The sequence below is a fragment of the Panthera uncia genome, chromosome D2 (assembly GCF_023721935.1).
Source record: "Panthera uncia isolate 11264 chromosome D2, Puncia_PCG_1.0, whole genome shotgun sequence".
NCBI lineage: Eukaryota > Metazoa > Chordata > Mammalia > Carnivora > Felidae > Panthera > Panthera uncia.
Window position 1 is genome coordinate 39,657,669 of NC_064818.1, and position 13,155 is coordinate 39,670,823.

Consider the following 13,155-nt stretch of genomic DNA (forward strand, 5'->3'; position numbering starts at 1 on the left):
ATGCCTATTCTGTAAAATCAAGATAAAATATCTACCTCATAGAATTTTTGTGAAACTGAATGAGTTAGTGTAAGTGTCCACACCAGTGTTTGGCAAACTCTTAAACACTGTCAGCCATAGCTGCACAACTTTTATTTATTTCCTCTTTTGCTGACTCCCTGTGACTGATCGCCGCCCATGTCCCTACAGCCAGGACTTTGGATGCATCTGTTTCCCTATCACTGTTGCCAGAGCTGGGGTCAAGTGCATAATCATATTGCCATTCACCTGACTCTAAGCATTGCCATTTAACTGGTTGAGACAGCCTCTCTTTGTCCAGCAAAATTCATCCTGTTGTCAGTCTCTGCCTTATTCTCTTAAAAACCCATTACAAATAGGCCCCTGTCTTGCTGCGAAAGCACACTTTTAATGTATTACAGGGCATTTAGGACCCTCTTCGACGCCTTGACTCTTCACCTTTTCCTCTTGCTACTCCGTATACAACATTGGTGTTTTTGGATGTAAAAACATCTGTTTTTCTGTACACATTTCCTTGCTTTCCTGATTTTGTTATTTCTTCTATAATATTAATTCCATCTGATATATCCTTTCTCTCATGACTACAAAACATTCTTCAAAGCCTGGTTAACTTTCATTCCTCATCCAAAGGTATAGCAAATTGGTCTCATTCCTTGTGACAAGACTGACTGATTGATGGTAGCTTCTTAGGGAGATTACAAGGATTCTGAGGACAAGATCTGCTTGGGTTCAATAGGAAATAAGGTTATGATTAGTGAGCAGTGTCTGCTATGGGCCCAAGTGGAGTGCATGGAAGAATTTGTATCTAGCATTGTCTTCCCTGCTGTGCAGTGTATTTTACACTATAGATGCTCAGTGCAATTTGGCAAATTCACAAATACACAGACATACCCCGAGTTATCAATTTTAGTTTTATGCCGATTACTATTTTCCCTTCTTTGTTCTAAGATGAAAGCCAAGCCTTATTCTGAGAATGATATTGACAGGCAGGAAATGAGAACAGGAATGAAGAGAAGCCTTTGGCACTTTGGCTAGAGAAAGTAATGTCTGGATCAGGGGAAACACACTGATTTTAGTGGTGGCTCCGAGCCTAGAGGCAAGTTCTTAGATTTTGAGGCGTAAGGGACCAGATGGAGGGATTGGGGGAGAATTCTTCCTCAAGAAGAAAAACACAGGGTCCTTGGGAACATCTGGTCATGGAAGCCCTTCACCGTGAGGACCCCTGATTTAATATGTGCAAGGTGAATAAGCAAGGCTTCAATCCCAGAGCCACCACCCACTGGTTGTGTATTTGGGGTTGCTAAATTAATCTCCCTGAGGTTTGACTTTTTTCTCTTAAAAACAAGGATCACAATATTCCCTCTCAGGGCTGTTGTAAAAATGAAAGGAAACCATGTATAATAGAAGACTTTGTATAGTGTTGGGCTCGATAAATGGTAGCTGTCCTTATAAATATTGTGTGGAATCCCAATCAAGAAAACCCCTTTAAAACTGTTAAAACTCCTTTACCTCTTATCCCTTACCTGTATCCTCACTGTTACTTATTAACATATAAGCTGATGGAATGACCCCTTGGCTAAATGTTACAGAGCATCTAACTGCTCATTAACTCTGATTGATTGGAATCCTGGAAGCAACACTGCTGAGTTACTGTTGTTCCCCACCAACTAGCATGAAGATAGAGCCTTGGTGCTTTCATGATATTTATGGCATCAAATATAAAAAATGCATAGTGTGGAAGTTATTTAGAACTTAATACCTTTCTAACGACATCTATCCTCTGAGATTCACATAGTTTTATACTTTAGGTATTTTGGGTTATCTTCTTTTCCTTTCCTAAAAAAAATTTTTAAATGCCTTGAAATGCGTTGTTCAGAAATAGCCATTTATTCACTCAGAAATATTTTGGGTGTTTCCTGGGGCCAAAGTCGCTTCTAGACACTAGAGCCACTATAGTGTGTGAAAGAGATAAAGCCAATTTTCTTGTGGAGGTCATCTTCTGGAGATAGAACTTAAATAATCAAGTGAGCAAACAAATAACCAGGCTATAATTTTACTTTATTTTTTTAAGTTTAATTTTTTTTTAATTTATTTTGAGAGGGAGATAGAGAGCAAGCAGGGGAGGAGCAGAGAGAGCGGGAGACAAAATCCCAAGCAGGCTCTGCACTCTCAGCACAGAGTCCCGATGCGGGGCTCGAACTCATGAATTTTGAGTTCATGGCCTGAGCCAGGATCAAGAGTCTGAAGCTTAACCGACTGAGCCACCCAGGTGTCCCACCAGGCTGTAATTTTAGATGGTTGGTATTTTCTGTGAAGAAAAAGTGATAGGGTAGAGGGGATCATGGTGTGGTTTGAGTAACCTTTTTTGAATTGTGTGCAATGCTGTGGCCACATTTTTTTTTTAATTTTTTTTTTCAACGTTTTTTATTTATTTTTGGGACAGAGAGAAACAGAGCATGAACGGGGGAGGGGCAGAGAGAGAGGGAGACACAGAATCGGAAACAGGCTCCAGGCTCCGAGCCATCAGCCCAGAGCCCGACGCGGGGCTCGAACTCACGGACCGCGAGATCGTGACCTGGCTGAAGTCGGACGCTTAACCGACTGCGCCACCCAGGCGCCCCTGTGGCCACATTTTAACTGATACCCAAATGATAATCATGAGCCAGACAAAAAATAATGTATTCCAAGCCCTTCAAGCAGAGGGCAAAGCAAGTGATTCAACTCAAATGAGGAAAGAAAGAAGGACTCATCGGTGGGTGCCAAGCACGTGGAAAAGAGTCTTTAAAATAGATGCAGGGTAATTATGCTGGATATTGTAGGTGGGGTAAGGAGTTTGGATTTTATTCTATGCAATGGGAAGCCACTGGAACATTATAAAAATGATAGTCGGAAAAAGAGATGTTCTTGTAAATGAACACTGAATGCTTATAGAGATAGCCATATTGAGGAATTTGATGGTTAAATGTGTTGACAAAATGGATAATCACTTGTGATTTATCTGTTTTCTGGATTCAAATTTTTTAAACATGGTTTACCTGCTTGTATTTTTTGTTACTGAATTCAGAAACCTTTGAGATGGCTTTTAATGTATCTCTTCAGATATTTCCCTTATCCTGACATTTTCAATGTGGCCGTGATTTGCTACATTATTTCTTTCTCTCCTTCAAAGCTATACTGTTTCCTCTTTGTATTTCACTCTTTTGTGAACTTGAGAAGAAATTAATGTAGAATTTTTGATAAATTGCCTCTCTTGTTTTTGGAGAAAACAAAATTTTTCCTGTCGGAGATCTGCTATGACATTAAAACTATCAGCCTGTTTAAGGCGATAAGTCAGTTCAAGTGCTAAGGGAGAACAGCGTAATCTGCATTGGTCATCTGGGTGAAGAGTCCAATGATTTCACAGCTGCCTCTTTGCTTTTTGCAATTTTTAAGTTGGGGTTGTCTCTGAATTTCTCTCCTAGACTCTGAAATGTCCTTCCATTTTAAATACGTGTATCCAACTGTGGAGCAGTGTTTCAGCCTTACATTTACCTTACATATGTAATTTTGTACAACAGTTTGTTACTGTTCATTGTTCTATATTTGACTTTTTAATCTCCATATGCACACATTTATTGCTCTCTGTTGGGCTGCTTGGTCATATTCCAGGACATTTACCCCAAGCTGGAAAAATTATTCTATAGATTAGGTATTAGTATTAATTCTGTGGATCTAGGGCCAGAAAAGTACAAGAAGGGTGTTTTATTCACACCTTCCGCTTTCCTTCACACAACCTAGTTAAATCATTTATTACTTTTTAATAGTTAAATTATTTTTATGTGCCTCTACTTTTTAAAAACATTTTTAAATTTTAAAATGAATGCAATTTATTTTTATTCGTTGTAAACCACAGAACTTTAATGGGCCCTTTGAAATTGCATGCAACCGAAGAAAATATATCAAACAATACCTTGAACAAGGTTTTGAAATCTCTAACTTATTTATAGCATCTATAAACCCATTTGAATAGTTTTCTTCTTTTTCCTTAAACATTTTTTAATGTTTATTTATTTTTGAGAGAGACAGAGTCTGAGTCGGGGAGGGGCAGAGAGAGAGGGAGACACAATACAAAGCAGGCTCCAGGCTCTGAGCTGTCAGCACAGAGTCTGATGCGGGGCCAGAACTTGGGAACCGTGAGATCATGGCCTGAGCTGAAGTCCGATGCTGACAGACACTTAACCCCCTGAGCCACCTAGGTGCCCATTTAGATTTTTCTTAATATGTTCATAATATGTGGTTTCATTTACAAAAATACTCTTTTTTCATGTAAATTCACTAGGTGAACTCTGGAGGGATAATAGTGACTAAGAAAAGCACTTGAACAAAAAGTAATCCAAATAGAAGGAACTGAGTTCATAACATTCTAGGCAGAACAAGAAATGCCACAAGTTGTCTTTCCTTTGAAAGTAGTGTCTTCCTCTGATTCTCTTAACACCGCAAAGGATAAAACTTGGTGATAAAAGGGAGCAAGGCAAACCCTGCAGCACTGTTTCCTCACTCCCCACCAACATCACTCACTTTCAGAACCCGATGATTGAGGCAAAAAAACACTTTACTGTAAGTTCTATTCAGAAGAATAAAGCTATAAGACTTTTGCAGCTTCCTTGCAAACCAAAACACCCATTAGGGATCGTGTGGCTTTTTCACCTCCTACAGCAGCTGTGATATCAGAGGGGATTGAAGAGGAGAAAGAATTCATTTCTCAGAAATTTCATGCTAATTTTAAAATAAAAACAATAATTTCTGAAATGTTGTCAAGGAATGGAAAATACCCTTTGAGAGCCGTAAGAAGAGAACACTGACAAACCGTCTGCAACTGTGCATGGAGAAATTTCAGTGTAGCAAAATAAGGTGGGTGGGGGAGTGTCTAGAAAAGTCTCTTCTTGTGATCATTGCAGCTTCTTTCACAGAAAGCTCAAGGCTGGCCGGAAGGCTGAGTGAACTAAAGACAAATCCACAACTTTTATTTCAAGTCTGGATTCCCATTTTAAGGGAAGAATTACCTGTTAGTTTGAGAATTATTGTTAGCTTTTATTGACGCCTTTCTTTTTAAAATTTTAGTTTTAGGCATTTTATCTAGGAGCAAAAATGAATGAAAATGACTGTTCTACATTTCTATTTGATTCTTTCACTGGGGACAAGAATTTGACTATGATGGGGATGTACAGGTTACAAAAAAAAATTTAAAAACTAAGAAATATTCCATTCCTACCATTTCTTTATAAACACTTTCTAACAGAATATGCCAGTATTAAGCCTAGGCACTGTTAGAGAACAAAAACCAAGTCTAACTCGGTAATGAGTAAAAATGTTCAAAACCAAAATTTTAAATTATTTAGGTGGGTTTATTTTGTTGTTATCATTGTGGATAAGCCATAATGGTATTTCATAAGCCTGTTTCATCTTTCCATTAATCCTGTGCTGCAATTTCTATTTACTACTGATTTGATCAGATGACACAGAACGAACCTGTGTACAAAGCACGTGACTAGGATGGGAACTCTTTGCACAGACAATCCTGCTCAGTTCCAGATCCCATGCTTTGCTCTTACACTAGTCTCTGCTCCCCTTCTCCAACTTCAGTTAGTTTTCTTGCACTCCAATCTGGTTCTCTCCATGGAATCTTTTCTCTGGCTCCATCTAGAGTATCATTATGTTTTTAGAAGATTGGTGTTTCATTCTCTTTTAAAGCTTTTAACTAGCTCAGTTGAAAAATATCTACTTTATCTCACTTATATCTCATCACAATGTGTCTGAACATTTTCAGTTGTCTCCATTATAAAGATTCAGGAAATATCTGAACATCTGCCTGCTGGACAATAGGTGGCTGGGTAGACCAGATGATTTTTCAGTGCCCCAATCCAGTTTTATTACCCTTTGAAAGCCAGTATTACAGGATTGTGCCCTATTTAAAAATATTAGTTTATTTAGGGGCACCTGAGTGGCTCAGTTGGCTAAGCGTCCTACTCTTGCTTTCCCCTCAGGTCATTATCTCACGGTTCGTGGGTTCAAGCTCTACATCAGGCTCCGTGCTGTCAGCACAGATTCTGTCTTGGGATTCTGTCTCCCTCTCTCTCTGCCCCTCCCCTGCTCACTCTCTATCTCTCAAAAGTAAATAAACATTTAAAAAGTTTTAAAAAGATTAGTTTATTTAAATAAAATTGTAGCTTACTCATATAGTTAAAAAATAAAATGATTCAAAAAATAAACGTAGAGTTTCAGTGTCCCCCTACAAGTCTGAACACCTCGGAGGTACTATTGTTAAAGTTTCTTTTTGTGGTATTAAAACTGTACTTGTACATCTATATCTTAATTTATCAACATTATTCCAGGTAGGTTATATGTGTTCTCAATCCACCATCTTCTTTTTGAAGTCATTGGCTTCTTTCTTACTGTAATCTTTCCAAAGTTGACATAGGCATAGGAGTTAGGAAACTTTTTGAAGTTTATTTTAGATTACAGCTGCATAGACTGAAATTGCAGAAGAAGACAATATCTATATATTATTTATTTTATTTGTGGGATATTGAAACGTAAATTTTCTAGAAGCGTCAGGCACTGACTTGACCTGAAAAGTCAGACTGTTTCTAAATGAGAGTCTAGCTGCTCTCAAGGCAGAAGGCCAGTGAAAGATACACAGGGATAGATTAGGGAAACTTTCAGCAGAAGGAGAATCGGTGGCAATCAGGGTGTCTGGAGTCCAGGACCCGTCTGTTTCAGATGTTGGAGAGGGGATTATCTTAAAACAGAAATAATGGCTCTTGTATTTATTTACCAAACCTTCATGTACTTCTACTATAAAGGCCATCTTTCAAAAATATCAAAAGATATAACTGTATTTGTTATATATGAAGAAAAATTGATTTTATGAGATAGAATATAAAGTATGCTAGACATAATTGTGAAATTATGGAAATTTAGGAACAACATCCAAATATAACTCATGCTTCCAGTGATGCTATGTCCTAGAAGAGAAAGTAATCACTTCGCATGTGATATTGTTAAGGCTTTAATATGCACATACGTTGAAAAAGTAATAGAAAGATACAGCAGTTCTCCAAGAACTGAATATACTTGTGCATAGAACTCAGTTTAACCAAGATGATGGCCTGTTTATTTAACGGAAACAGTAAGTTCATTTGATTCTTCCAGACTTCATTTTCCAAAACACTTCCAGGGCAAAATATTATTGAAGCATAATGGACATAAATGGGTAATTGGCCCCTATTTGCATATAAATCCATTAACTCAAGGTAGTAATGTAAACAGGAAATTCACTATAAATACCTATCCAAGTATGGCTACATCGGTTTAAAACATTAGGGTATTTTGCATTTAAGTTAAATGAAATGACATTCTACAGGAGTTGCATAAACTGATCCTCAAATGTGGAAATTATGGTTCATAAAAAATACTAAATACTGAAGAGAAATGAATTTTTGTGTTTCTATAGGTTATCTTTATACATGGCTGGAATTTTCATAAGTCCATTCCTATGGGAAGGTGTAAAGGCACTCACCAACACATTTTGACATGATTTTGCTTTGCATTGTCACAAAGACATGTAGTACAGGATAATACTGAATAATGCAAACCAATGTTTTAAGCTTTTTCAGTAAAGAATTCATAAAAACTAACCTGTAAATAGTAGTAAATACCATATTTTTACTCTGGCTGCATAGGTGATGATATATAAGTGGTACAGTATCATTTTATGAGTTGTCTTGGTATACAGATAAATATTATTCTACGAAATCCTTGAGGACAGAAAAAAATGATGTAGTCATCTTAATATATGCCTAGCATATAATAAACACTCAAATATTTTTGAATTGAACTTTGTGTGTCTAGCACAGAGTGTTATTTTAAAACCCTTAAAACCTGTCAGTTCAAAAAGATAGTGTATTTCCTTTTTTAGCATTAAGCTAAACTTAAAGCTTTCAAAAAAATTTCCTGAAGTGTCTTACGCATTTTAAAAATTCTAAAGACAATAATGTATTTTATTCTTCATAAAAATGTTTTCTTTCTCTTTAGTGAAGATGATATCATCATCAAGTCAGATGATTTAAATTTCAGATACTTCTGAGGGCCTGGGTGGCGCTGTTGGTTAAGCATCCTTCTCTTGGTTTTGGCTCAGGTCATGATCTCAAGGCTTCAAGGGTTTGAGCCCTGCATCAGACTCAGCACTGAACACACGGAGCCTGCTTGGGATTCTGTCTCTCTCCCCCTGTCTCTGCCCTCCCCTACTCGTGCTGTCTCTGTCTCTCTCAAAATAAATAAATAAACTTTGAATTTCAAATACGCCATAGCAGATATTTTTGTTCTGTTTTGTTTTTGTTTTTGTTGACTGTATTTATTTAAATTCAAGTCATTTAGCACAGAGTGTAGTATTGGTTTCAGGAGAAAAACCCAGTGATTCATTAGTTACATATAACACCCAGTGCTCATCCCAACAAGTGCCCTCTTTAATGCCCAGCACCCATTTAGCCCACCCCCTACCCACCTCCCTTCCTGCACCCTCAGATTGTTCTCGATATTTAGGAGTCTCTTATGGTTTGCCTCCCTCTCTGTTTTTATGTTATTTTTCCTTCCCTTGTTGTTTTTAGCTGTCTTGAATGTTTAACTTCTTCATTCAAATTGTTCATTAAAAGGTTTTTTCAGTATAAGAATATGTGTTATTTTCACGTCCTTTTGAAGCCTTCAACCTACACGGGACCTTTAAGTGGTTAATAAATACTCTTTTTGAATCATATAGTAAAGGGAAAAATACAGATTCTTACACAGGAAATCATTAGTCTAGAAAAAACTCCTATTTATTTTTCTCTCTGAACTTGCACTCGGGCATGACTGTAAGTGTAGGGTGAGACCCCCTTGTTCAGATAATTGTCTTCCAAAATAGGGGCTGTAACTTGAAAGTGATAAAAGCTACGTTGTAGTTTGAATCATTTTTTATTTTATTTTACTTACAGACAACTCAACTGATCACTGAGAATCTCTACTTTGGAGATAAATAGGAATAATCATTTTCTTCACACTAAGGGAGATGGTAAAATTCAAAATTCAAGAACTGGTAGTTCCAGAGTAACTTCCCTTCCCTGGATGCATTTATACCCATGTTCCTTTCCCATCAGCCTTGACCTAGGGCCTCAGCCATCAGCTAAAGGACCCTGTTACTCCATACTGTTCTGGTAATATCATGGCCTTAATGTTGCAGTGACCTTGTCAGAACTCCCAGTATTTCTGTCTGAAGATGCTTAAGGTTTAATCTTTAGGTAGATATTTTTCATGCTTTAGCTAGATTATAATCACACACAGTGAGTAATAAGAAGATGACTATTTTCTTCATCAGAATTCTAGGAAGTGACATGTCCTTTTTAGGGCAGCAGTGACAAAAGCAGATCGGTCTTCTTTTCTCAATCTTTGGAGAGCTTTGGAGGAACCAAAGCTGATGATAGGCATGATGTCATGAAATGTGATTTCTTTCAATATTACTTTGAGTCTTCAGTAAACTTCAGACATCACTACACGCCTTAGAAGGAGGGGTTGAAATTAGAGCGCCACACATATGTGTCCTGATTAATAGGACATAAACTGATGAAACTTTTGGGGATAGATCTAGACTTGTCCCTATTTTGAAACTAGGACCTCCACCAAAGTCATTAAATCTCCAAGGTACTGTTCCAGATAATAGAATATATAGATATCTATTAATATATATCTATATCTGTATCTATATATCTATATCTATATCTATATCATCTATATCTATATCTATATCTATGTATATCTTTATTCTGACTGCATGGCATTACAAAACCATGCAACCTGAGACTGGGGGAGAAAGTTGAGGTGCATTCATGAATTCCTCAAGATCCACACATCTTGCTGAGGCAGTATTTTCTGCTTGTGTAGTGGGTGGTGCTGAATGACATGTTATGGCTTTAGATAGAGAAGGGTCATCTCGAGGTCTTAGAGGTACCTGGAGACTAGACTGTAATGTTTTTCCCACTCTTCCACTCCCCCATTTACTCTCTTCCATTGAGAATGCCCTCTGGCAGGACCATTTGTGCCTCTAATAGCAAAAAGCTTTCTCTCCTAAAGGTCCATGCAAGCAGAATTGACAAGAGCAGAGTGAGTGAGCACTTTCACGCTGGTTTGGTTAACAAATTGATTTGAGAGCCAATGCTGGACTGTGTGAAATGAGAAACAGGTTCTTAAGTGACTGGAAAAGGATGGTGTTTAGTTCTTAGTTTTGACCCTTTTTTTTTCTGGCCGATCCCCATGTCCCAGACTATAGTCATTGCTCTCTTTTCCACACATGGCCTGGCCATTTGGCTGAGGGTAACTCATGGCTAACGAAAATATAAGAAGCTCTGACCATCTCTGTGTGGAGCTATCATCCTCTTTTCTCTTTGCCTTGACAACTTATGCATTATCTTCAAATATAAACTTAATTTTATATTTAAATATAAATATTATATTTCTTTCATAAATATATTTATTTATAATAAATAACCCCAGGACGGAGATTTATAGGGATTTATTAGGACAACAGGATCCCTGTTGTGATTAAGAGAAGTGTTCAGACAAACGTTGGCATTGTAGGTGTGATGCATGAGCCAGGCAGAAACAACAGAGGAAGAACTCTGGTGCCAAACTAAGCTGCATTGGTTGGGAGGGTGAAGAGAGGCACAAAGGTAGACGTGGAGCTGACTACCGGGGCACTGGTCCCCGCTACTGTTCTTCAACTCAGCATTCAGTTTGCAGGAATGACGGTTGGGACACCGGAGTAGCTCCTAGAACTGAGTCCAAAGGACTAAACTCCATCTTCTGCCAAGAGACTCTGGATGGGGCACTAGGATGCTCTCCCTGACGTGGCCAGGCATAGGAACCCAGGGAGGGTAGAAGGTGGAGAGGGTGTACCCAGCAGCAGACAGCAGACATGGGCAACAGACATTATGTTTGTCTTGTCCTGTAATAGCTTTTAATTTATTTTTATATTATCTACTGGATTGGTTTGACGGTGGAAAGGGCCGTTGCAGAGGTCTGTTGGTGGCTTCATTCTGTATGTTACATGAGGTTTTTGGTTCCAGGTAGGATGGGAATCTTTTACCCTTATCCTCAGTACCGTATTCCATGCCTGTGCTTGTATGGTGGTGGGTCTCAAACTCACCTGACCACAGGGGATGAACAGACACAGAAATTGGGGGTCAGGGCAGTAGGGACTTGAGGACTTGAAGAATGTGTGGCCTGTCTAATCAAAGGGGCTGTGTGACTCAGTCAGTTGAGCATCCGACTCTTGATTTCAGCTCAGCTCATGGTCTCACAGTTCGTGGGATCGAGCCCCATATCGGGCTCTGTGTTGGTAGTGCAGAGCCTGCTTGGGATTCTGTCTCTCTTTCTCTCTGTCTCTGCCCCACCTCAAAATAAATAAACTTTAAATACAAACTCAAAGGTACTTCCACCAGGACATATTGCTTGCCTCTTAGATGAGGTATGTGTCTGCTTCAGTTTCCTCACATAGTGCCCTGTGCTTCTCCGATGAGGATTCACAACACACTTTGTTAGAGTCATTTATTTAAAGGCTTGGCTTCCTTATGAGACTGTCAGCTATGTGGAGATAGGACCCGTACCTGGCTTGTTTCTTGCTGGTCTGACAGAACCTAGCTCAATGCCCAGTAAGAATCATCTCATAGTCATTTCAAAATGAATGAATGAATGAATGAATGGATGAATGGACTTTTTTCCTTATCCTGGAAAGATCATTAACAAATAAACCCTCTAGGCCATGGTACTCATGCTGGTCATTGGCCCAAATAGAGCTAAGGGAAATATCCCTGGCCTTGGAAGACAACCTTTGATTTGATTCCAAGTCTCCAACTTTTTCATCAGTGCCAGCACCTGCTGAAAAGGCCCATCAAACTGAAACTACTTTTGACTTACTTGCAATCTTTTTTTAAAGTTTACCTAGAAAGAAGCCATAAAAAACCCCATCTGATTCTTCTTCCAAAATCCACATAGACAATAAAGGCATTTATCTAAGTAATGTTTTGGCTTCACACAACATCAATAAACACTTCATGGAGATTAAAGTGACTGAAAACCTTTTATACTTGTCAACTGATTTCTGTTGGCTGTGTTGATTTCCTTTATAAAGAATAAAAAGAAAGTAAAGTTGTTTTGTGTTAATACATTTGGGGTGGGTAAATGATTTTCCTTAAATCACTTTTTCCTGACAATGAACATGGAGTGGAAGATTATTAAAACTGATTTCTCACAATGTTGTTTGCATACCTCAAGCAAATATGTGGGGCTGTCTCCATCAGTGAATGCCATGTGTCGGTGTGATTGATGAATTATAATTAACCTTGGCAACATGTTTTTACAGTTAAACTAGATCAATCGAAATTAGTTATCCTGAGAGACAGCAAAATCACTTATATCCTCAGCTTAGTGCAAGAAGTAATGGACTTTCCTTGGAAGAGTTCTCAAAATATAGCAAACGCGTACTTTGCTATTGAATCTACTTCGAAAAGTAATTGGGAGGTCAGTGGGATTGAAATAACTTAACTTGAATGAGAGAAGTCTCCAGGCTGATCTAACAGCACCTCTCTCAGGATCTCTGAGTGGGGACTGGAGGCAATGCTAATTAAGAGTTGGGGCAAGTACCTACATAAAACAAGGTAAGGGGAAGGGAAGGAGAGGCAGAAAGGTAGCATTTCAGAACCTTCTTTCCCCCCTTTCCAAACAGAGGGAAAAGCTGAGTAAAGGATCTTTATTTTCTAAACGTATATTAATAAAAGTGGCATCATGTATACTAACACTGAATTTTATAGAATGATAAGAAGTAGGGCGAGAAATATAGGTCATTTAAACAGTTGGGTTCCCTTTGGCTCGGCATGTCACGTGACAGTTTCTCCTGAGTGCTGCCTTTGACAATGTGATGCAATCTAGTCCTTGGAAAAATCTCCTTCTAGAAGACTTTATTGCACATGTTTCCCCAGGCTCGCTTCTGCAGCACGTATGCAATTGGAATGACTCAGAGAAGAGTAGCATGGCCACTGTGCAAGGAAGACACCCAAAAGCTTCCTCAATGCA